At 41.1% G+C, this 19,222-nt stretch overlaps 1 long non-coding RNA gene across 2 annotated transcripts in view; it reads left to right on the top strand.

The window, feature by feature from the left end:
- Nucleotides 1-4,296: 4,296 nt before the first annotated feature.
- Nucleotides 4,297-19,222, top strand: part of LOC142827634 (uncharacterized) — a 61,367-nt gene continuing 46,441 nt past the window's right edge. For both annotated transcript variants that reach the window (XR_012902332.1, XR_012902333.1), the window contains exon 1: nt 4,297-5,409. This is a non-coding gene — a long non-coding RNA (uncharacterized LOC142827634). The remainder of the gene's footprint in view (nt 5,410-19,222) is intronic.

Here is a 19,222-nt window from a genome sequence, read left to right as displayed (position 1 = left end):
CAGTGGCATCTCAGTGGTGCACTTTAGGTGCCGACAAGCACAGTTAGCTATCTAAGTATCTGTGTGGGTCTAGCCTGAAGTTATTACCCAGCATAAGTGTCACACTTTCCCACTGCAAAGGCACAATTTGATGTTGTGTACCAGAGCAGTTGGGCATGTGACTGTTCTTAGCAATAAGAGTAGAGTAGTGACTCATATATTGCCCTTTCTTGACCATGTTGGAGACATCCTAAAGAAGAGAGAGCTCTACCATGGTACTTGTTTTAGATGTTAATATGGAACATTTTATTTGTTACACGTGCACTTATTTGTATTGAACTACTGCTTTATTCACAGCAGGTTTTTCAACATCTGGTTTGAGATGTACTGGTACTTGGCATTAGTTTTACTGTACAGCGATTTTGAAGAGATGCTTGTTGTCACATACCCATACATCAACATCCCTCAGCTGCTGGCATTGCTGTCTGCCTCAAGTATTTACGAGGCAATGGACAACACTCTAGTATCCACCCCAAACACACCTCCAAAGTCACTCGTTTTATCGTCACCCATAACAATTTTACATTCAACAACAGACACTTTGTGCATGGTTCCCCAATATGACAACCTCTTCATAGGCCATCTCAAGGAAGAATGCCTGGACAAATGTACCAATGAGAAACCTTAGCTACATCAATTATATTTTCATCTCCTGGACAGTTGACTGTAATGCAGAAGAAAAACACAGCAAAAAAGTTTGCAAGCAGGAGAGAAGTTTCCCCATCTGTAGCAGTAATACGTGTTGCTGAAGCTGGTAGTGATCAGAAGAGGGCAGCATAGGACAGGAAAAACAAACCCCTAGCAAATTCAACCTAATGTTGCAGCTGTTTCAAACCTTTTGCTGAAGCCTCTGGTTATACAGAATGAACCTGCCCCCTTGCTCCCTGTCCTAGCACAGTTGGCATCCACTCTGTTTGATTTTGTATGCAATGTGGTTTTAGCCATGTCTATTCCAAGCCATTACAGAGACAAGGTGGATGAAATATTTTTTATTGGACCAACTGCCGTGATGAGAGAGAGAAGCTTTTTGAGACCCAAAGTAGAGCTCCATATGGCTCAAAAGCATGTCTCTTTCACCAGAAGAAGTTGGTCCAATAAAATATATTACTTCACCCTCCTTGTCTCGCTGCTCCACATTGCTCATTTACTTCTCTCTTCCTTCCTCGCTCTGTTACCTTATTCACTGAAAAGGTACATGCTGATCAAGGGGAGAGGACATCCCCAGATGTGCCCATGGGGCTGGTTCATATATATTTTGATGGCTGAGCTAAGGGCTTCAGGAAAAACACTTTCAGTCAAACACCTGGCTATGAAGCCACATCAGCAACAACAAATTTCAGTGGCTCGGGAAATACTGGGTGGATTTGGGCATCACACATATTTTCTCCTATTCAACAACACTCCTGTCCTCTGCACCCCCACCCTCCACCTCCACCCCACACCTTGATACCTGCCAAAGAGAATTTAAGTGAATGGAAGCATTTTTATTTGATTTAGACAGTAAATGATAAACAGAACACCAGATTGCTTGGAACAGTTATAAAACAAAGCTCTCCCACACGCAGGCCTAATTTTCAAGTGGAGAATGTGCCCATATGTTGAGGCTAATGGATGTGGGAAGGGAGAACTTCTTAGGCCATGTCTCCACCACAGGAAGATCCATGCTGTGGCAGTCAATCCTCTTGCATTTGATTTAGTGGTTCTAGTGAAGACCCACTAAATCAAATGCTGAGAGTGCATCCTTGATTTGCAAGGAGTAAGGGAAGTCGATGGGCATGTTTCTCCCGTCAAGCTCCTGCTGTGAGAATGGTGCTGAAACTCCGCTTACCTACTTCTGTAGTGAGATACTCCACCCTCTTGTAGCAGCCCTTCAAGCACGGGCTGTTGGACCACACCATCCTGTATATAAGGGCTATTATATTATCTCAGACCACTAGGTTGCACTGCTATGAATCAAAGGGCCATCATATTAACTCTGGCTCCTAGGCCATGCTGCCATGAACACAACGGCTGTGGTATTGACTCTAACCGGTAGGTCTCTGCTGTTTTCAGCCTAAGGGCAGTCTGGTAGACTGTAATTGCAGTGGCATCACCCATAGGAGGATGCATACCACACACCAGTGCCTGACTGCAGTAGAGCTTATCCCATGTACCATACTGAAATGACCCTCACTATACCAATATTAGGTACCGTTATGCTAATTTATACAAATATTCTTTTGCTAATAACTCCTTGGTTTACTAGAGCCATCAGGGCCAGTGGGATGGAGTGTGAAAAATGAAATGTGTCATGATAAAATGGCTCAGAACAGCAGAAGTCAGTTATCTTAATTTCCCCAAGTAAATAAAAGTCTGTTTCTCAATCCCTGTCATACGGTAAGCAGATTTTCTGGGCATCAAACTGGAACAGGCAGTCCCTGTGGGAGACTTGATTCCAAAGATGCTGATCTCAGAGTTGCTTTCTGATATGTCATTGCAGGTATTTTCCTTTCTATCTGCAAGTACTTTGATCAACTGCTTCAGGCCTAGTTGCAGACTCATAGCAGGCATTGTCCATAAACCTTGTAGATATAAGCAACTTGGTGAACCATCAATACAAAGGACTCCACTCTAAAACTGGTCCTGGCAGTCTGGTAATCAGTTCATCATTTGCACCTCTCGCAAACCAAATTTAATGTTTTGCTTCTATCACCTTACATTTTCACTATATCTTAAAGAAGGTCCTCCATGTGTCAGTAGAGACAGGGCGACTGTGAATTTCTGAACCCTTAAGGAACAGGGAAATTCCCGCAATGTATTAAGACTAATGATTTTTAACTTGCCTTACTTATACCTATGCTTGTTAATTAGCAGTACTTCATTGAAAGTACCGCTTGGTGCTCTGCTGGGCCTTCCGTACTGTTCAATGACTCCAGCTACTCCTACTTTAGATTCGAGTTTCATACTAGAATTTGTAATACATACACTGAAACATCTGAGAAGCTGCCTAAGCACTGACCATTTGTCCATGGGAGCTGTAGTTAAATAACAGTTCTGACTGGCACATAAAATTGGTAGAAAGGCTTTGCTGGTATTTTCTCCTCCCATTGTCCTGAATAATAACGCTTCCGTGGAAGCAGCTGACAAATTCACTCAGCTCTCATCTTCTACGGACTTGCCTACATTGCAAAGAGCTATCAAGTTTGGATATGATTTGTGACTAATGGAGTCACCATGTGTTAGGAGTCAGCAGTCTATCAGCTAGCTGTGATTCAGCTCTGGAGCAGCTGAGTAGGTCAGTTAAGCATTGCTGATTCAACATTTTATAGTGAAAAAAGCATTCCAGCTCTGGTGCCCTCATATTGTGAAGTCCTTCCCTTCATTTTCTCATGAATAGCACAAATCTCTGATGATAAAATGATCCACTCTCAGGCCTTTCTCCCCCAGAAACCAAACCAACTGAATGTTTCTGTGTTGTCAAAAGGAAATGCTATTTATTTTAAGTGAGTAATGGGGTGTAATAGCATTAACATAATCATGGGACTATTTCTATTAACAAAATCCTGGGATTATTGAGCTGATGAAGTTGGTTTTACCCACGAGAGCTCATGATTCTGTATAGTTTGGTTAGTCTCTAAGGTGCCACAGGTCTACTCATTGTTTTTAAAATTACAGACTAACATGGCTGCCCCTCTGAAGCTTATTTCAATTTCCAGATTGTAAACCCAAACTGATCTGAAACAGTAGCCTCCATCAGGTTAGAAAACTATCATTCATAAGACGTACACAGGTAATTTTTTATACAAGATTTGCTCATAAGACAGCAATGGATGCAAGATATTCAAATTCCTAATAAAATAGTAATGCTGCAAGCTCAGCAGTTCATAAAACATTTACAATCTGCAGCTAGTAAAAGTGAAAACAAGAGTTTTAAATACTACTGCTGCTAGATGGCTAGAAACAAATTAGGTTATTTGAAAGATTATTTCACACAGGTTAGACAGAGGTTCATTACATGCCCATCAGTTGTCTTATTTGCCACAGAGGAATCTGGAATTATACCTATTGACAGGAACCTGTAACACTAATGAAGCTGTTAGGTTCGATGCTGGCAGACCAAGGGCCAGTTCCTGCCAGAGTGCCAGGCCTAGTCACTTGTGCATTAATATAGACCAAAGTGAGTGTTAAATGTCGTGGAGTATATTTGATGAGTAAAATTCAAGAAAACTAATGGGATGTTATTTGCATTGTTTTCATGTATTTCTACAGGTACTCAACACCTTTCCCCCAAGTTATTAACATATGAATTACAGACATCTGTGCATACAAACAGAAGTTCACCTGCAGCTTCAGGGGAGAAAGCTAGAGGCACAGGTGGTGGTGAGACGTGCCAGTGCTGGCCAGAGGAGCAGGAGGCAGTCATGCAGCCAGCGCTGGAAAGAAGCAGAGCTTTGAAGGGGAAACTTCCACTCTTCTCCAACTACCAGCTGTGTGGCCTCCATTTGCTCTTCTGGAGTTCTCCAGCCCATGCTGACAACACTCACCCCCTCCATAAACATGGGCTGGGTACAGCTCACAGGAGGGGGCGGGGGAGGCAGCTGCAGGATGGAGCTAGCCACAGGAGTCAGTGCAGAGCACACCAATAGGGCAGAGGAGGGAAGGCTCTCAGAGATGCCCAGAAGTCCCCTTTAGAATCTCCACCTACCTCCTCATCGTCCTCTAATTAAACCTGCCTTTCCTTAAGCACCAGCATTTAAGGTTAATTAAAAAGCAATTTCTACTGTTTTTCATTGCAAATATACAGTATTTCAGCTACAGTATGGGTTAAATAGGCTTTTGTGAGCTAGCCTGGGAACCTAACTATTATTTATAACATAGTTTCTATGGGAAAATGCATTCCAAGGTCCAAACAACCCGCTTACAAACAAACTTTTGGAACACATCCCATTCTTAAGCTGGGAACTTCCTGCATCTTGTTATAATGTAATAGCAAACATTTACATTGTGTATCCTCCCATAATTAAGTAACCTATGAAATGAGAAAACTATCTTCTTTAATCTAATGAAGAATTTTAACAAAAGAGAGCTAATTTCAAAGTAAGTGGTCATTGTATATGATGATTTGAGGTAGAAGACTCAAAATGCGTTCCTCACTCTCTGCCATCAGAAAAAAAGCCCACATTGGTAGTGACACCGTAAGTTTTTCTGTGAGGAAAAAGCTATGAATATGAATTCAAGGAAAGATCCTGGATCTCTGGGCTGTTTGGACTCTACGGAGAAGTGTACCAGATGCAAAAATGGAAATCCCCAGAGACTATCTGGGGACCCTGACAAAACTTTTAGGAAACTAGCAATTTATTACATCATTGTCACCATTTGGAATTACAAACTGTAAGTTATCTGTGCTATATGTGCCTGTCCTTACCTAATAAACCTTTAGTTTTATAGAAGTTTATAATTGTATAGAGGTTTATTTTAGAATTGGCTCCCGGCCTTGTCTTTTGGTATAAGATCTAGAATATCAATAGGTCTGGGGTAAATGATTGGTCACTTGGGACTGGGAGCAACCTGATGTGGCATGATTTTTGCTGTAAGTAACCTTTTATTACAAAGCCCAATTTGTCTGAGTGGCAAGATAGAGTGGTTTGAGTCTAAGGGAACTGTCTGTGATCCCATGGTAAGACTGCTCCAGTGATTCAGGATTCACATTTGTTACTGGATTGGAGAAATCTAATTGGAGAACACATCACCAGTTTGGGGTGTCTGCCCTGTTTTCTGACAGTCTGCCCTGAGGTAAGCATCCACAGTCTTGACATTAGGCATCTAGTTTCAATTACAATAGATAAAAACCCAACATCTGTGGAAAGGGATTATAGGCTCTGTATATAGAAGAGTGGCACTTTTTCACCATCTATGGAGAAATTCAGAGTAGATTCTCATGAGGGAGATAACATCTAATGTTCACATTTCTGAGGGTTGCATCGGGGAGGAGAGAGTGGGATCATGGCCTATTTGATATAAAATGATGCAAAAACAGCAACATATTTTGATTACTTTTTTTTACCATCCTAACGTATATTTGAGAGTATGTGTGTCTGTCTGACTGTCCATCCACCTGTGAGTCTGTTCAAGAACTCCTTCTAAACGGTAAGAGCTAGGACCACCAAATGTGGTATGCAGCTTCCACTTATCATAACTTAAAAAAGAGTCTGGGTTTGGTTGTGCCAGGACAATGGGATGTGCGTGGAATGGGATTGTCCCTCATCAAATGGAAAGGGAGGGCTGTGCTAGCAGGGACAGTTATGCTCCAGAATGACTACAAGGGGACAACAAGCAAGCACCCCTGCCACTCTGACAGTCCTGAAGAGCCACAGAACAGCTGCTGGCCAGACAGCATGGCCCCTGCTACCCTGACTGGCCCAGGGGAGAGGGCCCCACCATCCCGGCCAGTCCATAGGAGAAGTAACAGCTGGTGTCCAAGCCACTTGTTCTCCAATACCCTGGGCATAAGGGCCAGTCAGTCACTATTGCCATGTTAGCCAGTGTAGTTCACTATTAATGCCACAATTCTCCTAGCAACAAAAATGTGGATGTTCCTTCTGTAATTTTTTTCTTTCAAACACACATCTGGAAGACTCCATCAAGTTCTGCAAACTATGAAGAATTTCAAATGCACATCATAACATGCTTACACTTTAATTAGTAGCAGCAGGGAAAATGGAGGAGCAGGATAATGTGCCCACCGTCCACTTAGAAAGACTGAGAACTGAAATGAAAAAATGTTAGGGCTGAAGAGGCCAGAGCTGGCCTTACCATGAGGCAAACTGAGGCGGCTGCCTCAGGTGTCAGACTGTGGGGGTGGGGGGACGCCACTAGGACCCAGAGTGTAGAAAATTGTGTCTGCTGCTGGTGCATATGTAGGTAGCAGAGCAGTACCATGAGAGGAGTAGAACAGGAAGAAGGCAGAATTGAGACCTTTCAAAGTTTTGGCCCAAGCGCGGGGGCATGGGAGTGTCATTTGAGCTCCCTGTCTCAGGTGCCAAAATGTTGTGGGCCTGCCCTGGAAGAGACACGGAAATCTCCAACCTCCCGTTAGCATCAAGGACAGTCCTGCTTTGAAGATGGCTTAGGCAAAGAGCCTGGGATTAAAAGAGGGAGGAATAGGGGTAAGAACATAAAGAGATTTTTTTAAGTCATGCTTTGCTTCCTAACCATGGTTTGATTTTCAGACTGCTTATCCTTAGAAGCTTATGCCCTAATATCCTAAAAATTAATTAGTCTTTAAAGTACCACCAGTCTCCTTGTTGTTTTTGCTGAAACAGGTTAACACAGCTACCCCTCAGAAGTATTTACATGGTTTCTCTTGCTCCAACTAAACTTTCATGAGAACACCTCCTAGTAGTGAATTGGGTTGAATAATAGATCATGGAGCTCTCAGCTCTGCTGCATGGGACAAAAGGGAAACCTTACATATATACTTACACCAGGAAAAATTTCTGAATAATAAAAAGGCAGTTAATGTGCCTGAGGTACAAAGTTTTTAGTTAGAAAACTATAAAGATTTTGGTGACATAGGTGAGAGAGCATGAAATTTATCCCTGCTCAGCACAAGGCGTATGCACCAGTTAAACCCACAGAAGATTTGGACTGGCCCTCCATGTATAGTAAATTTTACCCATAATGCTTAGCTAACTTATTCAAGTTGGCGCCAATGACTGAGAACCTAGATTCCCTCTAAGCTATGTGGCAGCCTCTGCCAATGAGGCAGCTCTGTGCATGGAGCACCCATGACTGGGCTGGGTTGATTAAGCAGCTACAAGGTTGTGCTGCTGCATAGCTTAGAGGGAGCCTTGATGGGAACTGAGATCTAGGAGGGAATACTGGCCCTATGGAAGCCAATGGGCATCTCCCCATTTATTTTACTTCATTGGGGGCACTTCTGTCACTGACTTCCTGGGTGACCTTGGACTAGTCACTTAGGCACAGATATTTAAAGGTCTTTATACATTGCTCCTCTCAGATTACAAAGCTTAAGTGCCTTACATGTTTAAGTTCTATTTTCAAAAGCAACTGAGGCACAGAACTCATAAAAATCTTATCAAAGAATTATAGAAATATTTGTGTAAAACTCTTTTCTTTAGTTTTTTCTTTCTGTTTTTAAGTTTACTTTGCAGCTTTTGTGATAGCCATATTAGGAAGCTGTGTCTTCTGCCAATTTTTTGCAATACTGTGATTCATTTTATTATTAATAATCATAATAATGGTAGAAGACCTAAAGAAGACATAACATTACCCCAGTTTTATCAGACAAGGACCTTATCCAGATTCCACTGAAGTCAATGTGTGATGTGTCTAAAGGCTGTTTTTTGAGCTTTAGTGTTGCTGACTGTGGCATGGAGAGTTTGTATTCTCCACTTAGGAAGAGAAGGCTACCTGTGTAATTATTTCCTTAGTGAGGCTACATAAAACTTCTATTGCATTTAATCTGACACAAAACAATTTCTATATTTCATGTCATGGATGAGAATGAAAATGAAGATAGTTCATCAACGCTGATCTGTGATATAAAAAAAAGCCGAGAAGCCAGGGATACGAGAGTGCATAAAAATGTTTTGTATCCTGACCAGTACATTGCTTTACAATTTTTTTTACAATCAGCCCCAATTGTTCATTCTTCCCATGCAGCAGATACTCACATATTCATTTTTAAAAGGGCAAATCAACCATAATTCAGTTTATAAACTGTGAAGCTGGTTGCGAATGTCTGGATGAATATTCATTAGAGTCTCTTAATCTGCCATCGACTGTGATTCATTAGGCATATGTAAATATCACTCACTTTAATTGCCCCTAAACTGACTTAACATAATATTGTCATTAGCAAATTATTAGTTATTTGTGTAACTAATGGTACATTATGGTGTAGACGTTAAATCGCCAAATATATGATTACAATTATGATGATGTTTTATGCAGGGTGCTTTCTAAACTTTGATGAAATATAATGGAGTCGAATCAACTCTGGTATGTTAATAGGACAGTTGTGGAACTTTATTTTATTTATTTATTTATTTTACACCTTGGTGGTGGTTGTAATACACAAGCCATTTACCCTACTACTCGGTACTTTGATGGTTATGGATTGCCTTCATTTTCCTTTCCCTTTCAAAGGCTGTTGTGACTTTCACATGCCTACTTACTCTGTGTTTTACCTAGTGAACTAAGTGCCAGTTAATTATTGGTGAAACTAACCTAGGTTTATGGGATACGAACTTTTAATTGAATGGCCTGTGGGAGGGGACAGATGAAACAGACTGTGTGATACAAAAAGTCAATGGCACTTGTTTTAGCACTCCAGTGGTGGAGGCTTATTTTTACCCTCTGGTTCCCCAATGCTCTTCTTAATGGGTTTTTTTTTGTACTTTTATTGTTTTTCTAACTGACAGATTTTTTTCACATGCTGGGAGGGGCCTCGTTTTGACCATTCGATCCACTGACTTCTCAGTGCTTCTAATGGTTACAGATCACGCAGGCAGTTTGGAAGAGTGAATGCAGAGCTGACAAACTGAAGGCAAAGCCTGCAATTAACATTTGTTTAAAGCCATTTAATTGTCAAACTGATAATGATAGGAATATGTTTGTGTGAATGAGTCCTCAAAGGCTTTTAGCAGTTCTCATCCCTGAATGCCAGTACATTTATGGGGCTGTTGATGTTTATAGACCCAAGAAATTAAGAAAGAAGACAAATTCCCATTTCTATCCTTGATGACCCTTTAAATTAAGGTGCCAAATATTCATTTAATATAGATTTAATAAAACAGTTGTACAATAAAAAACAGATGCTTATTAAAACACTTTTACAGAGAATTAATGAAAACGTAATGAATGCAGATCTAGTTACAAATTAATACAAAGCCTCCAAAGGAACATTTTAAGTAGCTCGATGATATTCAAATAACATGTAGCAACTACACTATTCAGACTAACAATCTAGGCCAATCCCTCACCTTATGCAAACAGGCATAGTTCCACTGACATCAGCAGAACTAAGCTGATGTATCCCTACTGAGAATCTGGCCTTCCAGATTTCATCGTAAATGTATTGTATATTAAAAAGATAAAGCTGAATGATTACTGCCAAAAAAGGTCCATGATTTTTTCTGTGAATTCTGGGCCTACTGTGTTTGAATCCCCTTTTGTTTCCACTTTCTGTGACTATTCTTCTATCTTATAAATTTACCGGGACAATGTTTCTTTCTGGGCCTGATCCAAGACCTGTTGAAGTTAACGGGAGTCTTTCCACTGACTTTAATGGGCACATCTTTCAGTAACCATTGAATAAAATTCACAAGAAACAGATGTTGAATTTCTAAATGGTAGTGTTCACACCAGCAGCTTGTGTCTCAGTGCTTATCTACATACAGTGTTGCATCAGTTTGTCTCATAATATGATTTTACACTAACTCAGTTACACCAATGCAAAAGGCTGTGTGGACGTTCTTATTGTGGTTAAATCAGACATATTTTGATTTAAGTGAATTTGATTAAGAACAAGTTTAAACTGAAATAAACACTTCAGAAGTGCAATAAGATTGTCCGATACACACAGGGGTTTGCATGAGTTTAACTAAATTAGAGCACATTTGTGTGTAGACCACCTTTGTTAGTTCCATTTAAAAGAAACCAAAACATACCATGTGACTTACACGTGCTATCAACTAAGACAGTTCAGGTGCTGAGTGGTGAATATTCGCAACAAACTGCAAGGAAATTAGCTACAATTCAATATTTTGGGTGATTAATGTTGAATAATGAATACATTTTGAGGCAGCAAATGTTGAAAAATGTATGAACAAAAGGAAAAGGCAAAAATCATTGATCATTACACATTGCCAATTATAGGGTCATACTTATCTGAAACATATATATTTGATATGTAACAGTAGGAATACATAAGTTATTATGTAGCTATTACTGCTCAGTAAGGGTGCAAATCCATTGCACTTTCAGAGAGTCTGATTATTCAAGCTCACTGGGCCTGATAGAACTCCCAGTGATGAACTTGCAAAGCAGGGGACTACAACTCCCATCAGTTTCCCCTCCCCCCGTCCCTCCCCTCCCACACACATATACACACCGTACCAACTGCTCTTACCTTTTACTTCCACAGGGAAAGGAAAAGGTCCTGAAGCAGGGTGTGGCTGGGTTCTGTTTGTGAGTGTGAACTGCAGGGCTGCAAGGAACTGTAAATAAGCCCAGTATGGCCAGAACTGGGATGGGCTCTACCTGTGGGTCATCCCAGCTGAGTATAGGTCTGTGTGGGTGTCATAACCAGCAGTGCTGACCAGCACCCAGTGACTAAGGGGTTAACTAATGCCTCCTGTAACTAGCCAGGTATTGGGTGGTCAGCCAATAACAATGCAGGTAGGAATTTCAAACTGGAAAAGAGGAGTTTATCTCTCTGTTCTTTGCCTGAGAGGCAGAGCAGTTTCTTCCAAGCCTGAGGGAGATCAGAGACACTTCTCTCTCCAAGAATGGACTTCTTAAAATGTGTAAGTAGGGAAAAGTTTAGATAGTCCATAAGGATTTGTTGTTTTCCTTGTTTGGGAATTTGGAAATAATGTCTGAGCTGTTAATTGTGGGTTTTTTTTCCTTTGTAAATAAGTTTTAGCCCAGGAGGTTTCCCTGAGTATCTATATCAATTGGTGGCTCTTCCCATTTAGCCACTTTAAAATGCTTGCAACTTTAGTTTTGTTTTGATAATAAAGGATTGTATTTTTTTCTCAATTAACTGGTATTAGTTGATCTTTGTGTCCTAGAAGGTCTGCCTGTATGTATCTGCATGCCTGACTGAGGGGTCAGCTACCACAGACTGTAGCTTGTTTTTCTCTTTTCTTTTTCAAGCTCTTTTGGGGGAAAAGAGCTTGGGGTACTCTGGGGTTGGTTTCAAGTGTCCACCCCTGTTTGTGGATTGAAAAGCACTTGATGGTGGCAGCAGATTCCTCAAAATCTGGTTATTAGGATTTTGGAGGGAAGTTTTTATAGCAGACCCTATAGAAGAAGGTTTTAGGGTGCTCTTGCAGGCCCCCACTTCTGCATTCATCAGTCTTGACAGTGGGACTTGTGCAATCAGCAGCTGGGCACAGAGCCAGTGCAAAGGGGTCCAATGAGAGAGACTAACCGAGCCTGGATTGGACATCTGCAAATGCACATTGCTTGAACAGAGACTGGGCAGAAGATGGCAGCCAGGTACCAGGCTTGAAGAGCTCTGACTCCGAAAGAAGTTGTCCCCAGAGAACCAAACAGGAGCTGTTATTGGTTGCTTTGAGCTGTAAAGGTGCTGGAACTTGGGGTGTGGGAGATGCTGCAGCACCCCATGGCTTGAAGTGGTTTCCATTGTATCCAGAGTTTACAGTTTGGCTCAATGACTCTAGCACCCCTGTTATACACATTGTTCCAGTACCCCAGGCTGTAACTGTGTAAGCCTCAATATCTGGGATCTCTGTAACCTCCCCCCTTGCGTGCCAGGCCAAGTAAAAACTTTTCCCTTAGCCTGGTGGCTATTGGGACCCACCAGGACTAATACCTACAAGGCCGACTTACTGAAGCACTGACAGTGCTTGCCACTGAGACATTGCACCTTGGGCATGCCACTGTCAGGCCTGGGCTTTGTCTTTTGCCAGAGTAATTAACAGCCCACTGAAGTCAGCAGACAGATCTCCATACATTTTACGTGGCTAGATTACAGAATGCACAGGGAAGTAAAGCCCATCCCCACAAGCCAGGTTTGGGAATAAGTTATAACACCAACAGTAGCGCTTCTGAGCCCAATGCATAAAGCTTCTGTGTCACTGAAGCTTCATGAAGGCAGTCACGCACGCTCATTCACAGCCTCGTTCCTTGAATGCCCTCGTGCCCTTCTATGCTGGATTATGAGGAACCTGCCTGGAGATCCTTTCTGTAAATATTGATGGGAGGCAAGGAGGTCTAGTCAGTAGCGTCCTGGACAGAAACTCAGGAAATCTGGGTTCCATTCATAGATCTGGCCTGATGGTAAGAGCTATGTGTTATTGCTCCCATACAGCCACTCTGCTAGCAGACCCGTTGCATATCCCCCATATAGGATTAAAGAGGTGTGGAAGGGCTCGTGCAGGCCTTGTCCATCACAGGTGAATTTTCAGAGAGAGCCCAGTTTTCAGAGGTGCCAAATACCCTCAGGCACTATTGATATTATTGTCAATAAAAATGTTTGTAATTGATTCATGTGCCTGAAAGACATTTCCTAATGTCCATGCTATGCATCGATGGCAAGAAGCTAACCCTAAATGAGCATGTGAGAACCTTACTTTAAGGTTCTCATCCACACCTCATTTCCAGCCACTCCTTGAGCATTACTGTGCTGAAGTTGGTTTACTGTGCATGACACAATAAAGTAAGAATTTCCAAAATGTCCCCATGAGTCTGTATTTTAGCTAATTTTTTATATCATTCCAAAGCCTTCAGCAGCTCATGGATAACTGAAAATGAAATAGAAATCATTAAGGGCCCAATTCAAGAGTCATTCCCTTTGACTGGAATCTTTCACATTGTCTGCTGTGAACATCAGAGAGCTCTCCCAGCTGCATAAATTATTCCACTTCTGAGAAAGGCAGAAGCTATGTCGGTGAGAAAGTGTCTCCTGTTGACATAGGACCAGTGAAGACAGTGCTTAGATTGATGTAACTCCTTGGGGAGGAGGGAAGGAATCATTTTCACAAAAGTTGCATCAACTTAAGTGGAAATGTAGACCAGCCCAGAGAAACCAAGTGATTTGATTTCTGTAATGAGTCCTGGCTAGGCCTGCCAGTAAAAAGTTGGAAATTGGAAGTAACTGGAACCATTTTGAACAAAGATTGTGTGTCTTGTTAGAGTAAATTTTAGACTTTTAGATGTGTGTTTTCACTTTTATTTGCATTTCTGTGTTTCTCTCTTTTACTTGGTATCACCTAAGCCAGGCTTTTTTGTTGTTAAACTTGGCTTTGCTTTTTACAATAAGCATTTTACAATTCACTGTGTTTGAGGGGACGAGTGTATTTAGTTAACTTGATAAGCTATGATGTACCGACTCTTTAGCAGCGCAGCAAACTTAATACCTCCTGTGAATGTACCGTGTTAGGGAAGTGCATTGCTGAGAGAGATCTCTGTGGATCTTCAGTTTACTGACTGCTGCCGGTGGTAGGTGAGATTTGGGTCAGTAGAGCTTTGAGGAGTATACTGGTGACGGATGTGGCAATGAGTTGATACAGTCTAATCAGCAGCATCTCTAAGCAGAATTTGCACCTGTGTTTCCACATTATATGACTCTTATTGGCTTAATAATAATAATAATAATAATAATACACTATAACATGTAACTGGGGATGACCAAATCACCAAGCCACCATGTTCCTTCTCTGCCTCAGCAATATCCCATTAATTCCAGTTGGTCCCCCACCCACCCACTCTCTCTCTGTCAATGGCAATTACTGTTCTCCCTCCACATCCCCAACATCTCCTCGATGACATTTACTGTGCTTCCCAAAATTCCAGTGCCCCCCACAGACTTCTCCCCCAGGTTGTGCCCCTACTATCTCAGCACCCCTCAATGCCAACTCCTGCCCCCCTCACTTCTTTGGGAAGTAGGGCAAAGCTACGTTTAGGTGAGTTCTCAGACATGTAGTTTAATACATTTCTAGTCAAACAATATTCTCACATGCTTCTACTGACAATTTTTAAAATGTTTGATTCAAAATACAATACTGTGTTAACCAGCCAACAATCACTTGCCAGCTTTTCAAAGAATGGTTTAGACACCTAAAAAGACTTAATTGCTACAAAACAAGCCTTACTGTATGTAACATGCCAGAAGCCATAATATTTGTACCGAATTTAGAGATTCTAAAACAGAAACAAGAGAAGTAGCACTATAGAAAATGGTGGTGGGGGTAGCTAGCAGTAGCCTGGCCAGTGGATTAGCATTTTATAGCAAAATTACATATGCTGCCAGGTTTGTTTGTAATTATCTTGGGATATTATGTTTTAGCAAGGCATTCTTGTTTATATTGTTGAAACATTCCTTTTCTAAGTTTGTGAAACATCTCATTCACACTCACCCCAAGAAAAATCTCATATTTCTGCACCATTTGATATCTAACACATAGAAAATAGTTGGGTGGGCTTTCAACCAACTTATAGGAAGATTTTTAAACTTTGCTTTTGGATATTAGTGGATATTACTTAATGTAAGTGAATCTAAATCTTTTTAATCCTCACTCAAATCAGTTTAGTTTACATTAGCAATTTACTGGTACCTGTTAAACAAGGATTAAATGGGCGTAAGTGCGTTTACATTAGGGGATATGACATATTTAACTACACAGACTTCAAATTAATTTATCTAACACTGTACAAGTTTTCTAATATAGACAAGCCCGAAGTATTAAGACACATTTGCAAATAGAAGCATACTGGGTAAATGTCAACATGTATTTGTATAACACTGCGCTGCTCATTATTTATGCTTCATTTGATTGTGCAATCAGTTTTCTCTTTTTAAAAAATGAAGTCCTTGATAGAGTGTGTAGGGAAAGCCAACCTACAGAACGAATGAGATATCTAATGAATGCTCCTAGGCCTAGGGGCATTTTCTACATGATTTTTCTGTGAATAATTTTCTTGTGGAAAGGAATCAAGTATGAGAAAAAAGTTTTCCAAAAGGCAAACAAACACTTCTTATTTTAAACCTCTCAGGCTGTTCTAAATCTCTTGCTTCAGCATCATCTTGCTAACTCACACCAGCTTCCTGGGAGTGGGGAGCAAGGACTTGGTGAAAGAGCCAGAGCAGAGGTGAGTCCTTGGGGGAAGAGATGAGTCAAGGGCGTCTAGTTAACAGTCCTACTGTGGAGTGGAGGGGGAACCTGTGCACTTGTGAGGAAAGGGGCTGAATTTGGCCTTCATAAAAGGAATGTAAGCCCCTGAGATCCAAAAGATACATTCCATCAGGTCTCTGGAACATTTCTACAGGAATTGATTCACTTAACAGACTCATTATAGTTGACCCTCTCAAGCAGGGATAACTATTAACATCTCTGTGATATCTCTTGAGGATATTTCAGTCTCACATGCACTACAGATATACGGGATTGTGGAGACAGGACATGGAAGAGAACTAACCCCTGCCCCCAGAAAATCTAAACATACAGGATAGGATCCTGCTCTCAATGCAGCCAAGAGCAAATCTCTTTAAAGTTCTCAGAGGCATGGAGAGGGAAGTGAAGGTTGGGGGCTCAGGTAGATTTAAGCCACTTTTGCGTTTTCCTGATTCTGAGTTACTGCAGAGGCCAAAATGGCCACCTGTGCACTTTAGGTAGCCCTAAATTACAGCAGCTCAAGCCAATCTGTCTGCATATGGCTGCCTGATTCAGAATTCCTGCAATGCTACATACTACAGCCTAACCACTTTCTGCTAGCTACCCCAGGCCAGGATGACAAGTGGGTCCTTGGAGGACAGCTTGTGGCTGCCTTCCTGCACCGGGGAGAGGAATGCTTCCCCAGCTAGATCTAGGCTTTTAAAGTGACTTAATGCAATGTTCTGGACTATTTACCCAGTGAGTGGGTCATAGAGACTTGAGGTGGGTGAGAAATCTCATTCCATTTGATTTCTAAGGTGACCCACTGTCTCTGCTTTTAGAGAAAAATAAAGTTACCTATTACCTGATCTACATAAAAGACAAAATAATCATGATTATTTCTAGCAAAACACACCATGCTCCACCACCACTCTCCTCTTAGCCTCAGTTTCACAAAGTGTGAAAAGAGGATAATGATCCCTTCACCCCTTAATAAAACATGTCTTGAAGATGTATGGATGAAAATGCTCTGTAGGAGCTAAGCAGTGCTATAAAAATCTTTTCTTGAATAAACATACATGATTTTTTATCTTAAATTCAGAAGTTGCCTTAAATTGTGTAGTATGGAGCTGCTCACGGAATGGCTATAGCATGGTGCAATATTGTGAGGTCTGTAATAACAGCAACAAATTAAAATATGAATAGAGAAATGCCTACTACTCCAAACCTACTCTTTAGTTTATGGTCAGATTGTACAGGTGCAAAGTTTGCAGGCCTAACACAAATAGAACTCAAGCTGGTGAGACAGCATTGCTCACACAGTCTGATCATGTAGAAAAAAAGGAGGGGTGCGCCTAGGGATTTTGAATCACATGAAATCAAAACACATTGATTCACAATAGTATTTAAACCCATAATTGCTGCTGATTAGAATTCAGCAGAGAACTTTGCATAATGCCAATAGGTGACCTTTTTTCAGAGGTGCTCTAGCTTGATTGTTAGGGCCTTGTAACAAATGCCTAGTGCCATTTAACGATAGAATGACATATCTCTGATATGCAAATTTTTACAGCACAGCAATTAAGCAGTTTAGAATTTTACGGCAGTGTTTGGGCTCTATACAACAAAAATAGGGCCAATAAAGGCCTGTGATGGATGGGCTAATCCCCACTGGAAATATACCATGTAATCTTGCGGAGACAATGCATTATGTATAGCATTGTGATTATTGGTTGTTAATCTCCCTCCCTCCTCCTCCCTCCACCCTACCCTAGTAACCTTCCCCCTCCCCCGCCTATAGTGCAGGGATGAAAAGTACATGACTGCCACATTGTTGGGGGCACGAGCCTTGGATACAGATGGGAAAGTTGGGGTATTGCAATCTGCTGTATGCAAGGAAGACAGTGGAAAGGGGGCTTGCAGCTAGGCAGCCTGTCAGCAGGGGACAGACCTGGGGGCCATATGCCTCTCTTCTTCTCCCTTCTGTCACCAAGTCTGCTGCCTCATCCTTCTGTCAAGGGACACTTTAATGATGAACATGTTTTAAACAGTTTTGTTTACCTAGCAACAGCTTTTCTATAAGGGGGTCTTAATTAGACACCTTAAACAATTTTTGGTTTGGAGTTGTGTATGTGTGTGATTCATTCATATGCAGGGATCTGTATGTAACACCTCCCCCCCCCCCACATACACAATAAGGGACTGCATGCTGCTGTGATCTCAGAAGCAAAAAACTACTTCTCTTAAGAAGCTCAATTCCTTTTTTTCCCTCTGTCTCCTACCTATTCCAAAAAGCTGCTCTTTTGTTTTTGCTCCACTTGCCAATAACAGTCACTATTCCTAATTCGCCAGGCTTCTCTAGCTGGGTCTGGATTGTGATTGTTTTCACTCTAAGGGGATGTTTTGCAATACTTTTAGAACAATGTATTTGTGTGTATGCGCCTTACATTATATGTGGAAGTGTAGTTTGCATGATTTCCTAACATCACATGAGAGGTGTGAGATGCCTGCCTTAGAAATGTCCTATGCTGAGAACTGAAACTATGTTTTAAAAGGACATAGTACACTCTACATATTATTTTTTTAAAAACCTGTCCCTGTATTACAGGCAGCAGTTTAGATTATAATAATAATTTTATAAACTGAATTTACATCTCATCGTTCATACTGTTTGTTCATAATATTGGAGAGTGTAAAGAAACTCTTCACTTCTTTATCTTTTTTTTTTTAACTTTCATGTTCTGGTTCAACAATGCTAGTTTGTTGGGGGTGCTGTGGTATTTGTTTAAACATTATTTTAATCTGTGAAACTGTATCGCACTGACTCAAGAGTATGAATGCCAATTTCAGGACACCCTGTTAAATTGGCTGAAAGTTGTACCCTTAGATATTGCTGATTTATTATCAAATGTAAACTTGGGTTCTGTAACATCCTAAGCATGGAGTCACAGGAAGTCCCCTTATTTACTAACTTGTCACCTAGGCAAGGCTACCTTTGTGATAGATGGCCCTTTGTACCACAAATCACAGCAATATTCGGGTTATCTCCAGTGCCATAGGATCCTCACTTACCCAGGTAAGTTGCACTTTAAGTCACTTGACAAAAACAACACTTGCAATCCTATAAAAAACTATATACAGATTTATTAATAAGACAAGGAAATAAGAGGGTTATTTACAAGTTTAAAGTGGGAAAACATACATACACAAATTAGTTACAATCTTAAATTTTGAAAGATAATAGGAGCTCTTATAATCAGAAAGCCCTAAAGGACATATAGGGCTAACTTTGGCTAAGCAGCTGGGGATCCCTTGTTTGTGTTTACAATTTTGGCCCT

This window comes from Pelodiscus sinensis, chromosome 3 (genome assembly GCF_049634645.1).
Source record: "Pelodiscus sinensis isolate JC-2024 chromosome 3, ASM4963464v1, whole genome shotgun sequence".
Classification (NCBI taxonomy): domain Eukaryota; kingdom Metazoa; phylum Chordata; order Testudines; family Trionychidae; genus Pelodiscus; species Pelodiscus sinensis.
This window is presented reverse-complemented; position numbering and strand designations above follow the sequence as displayed.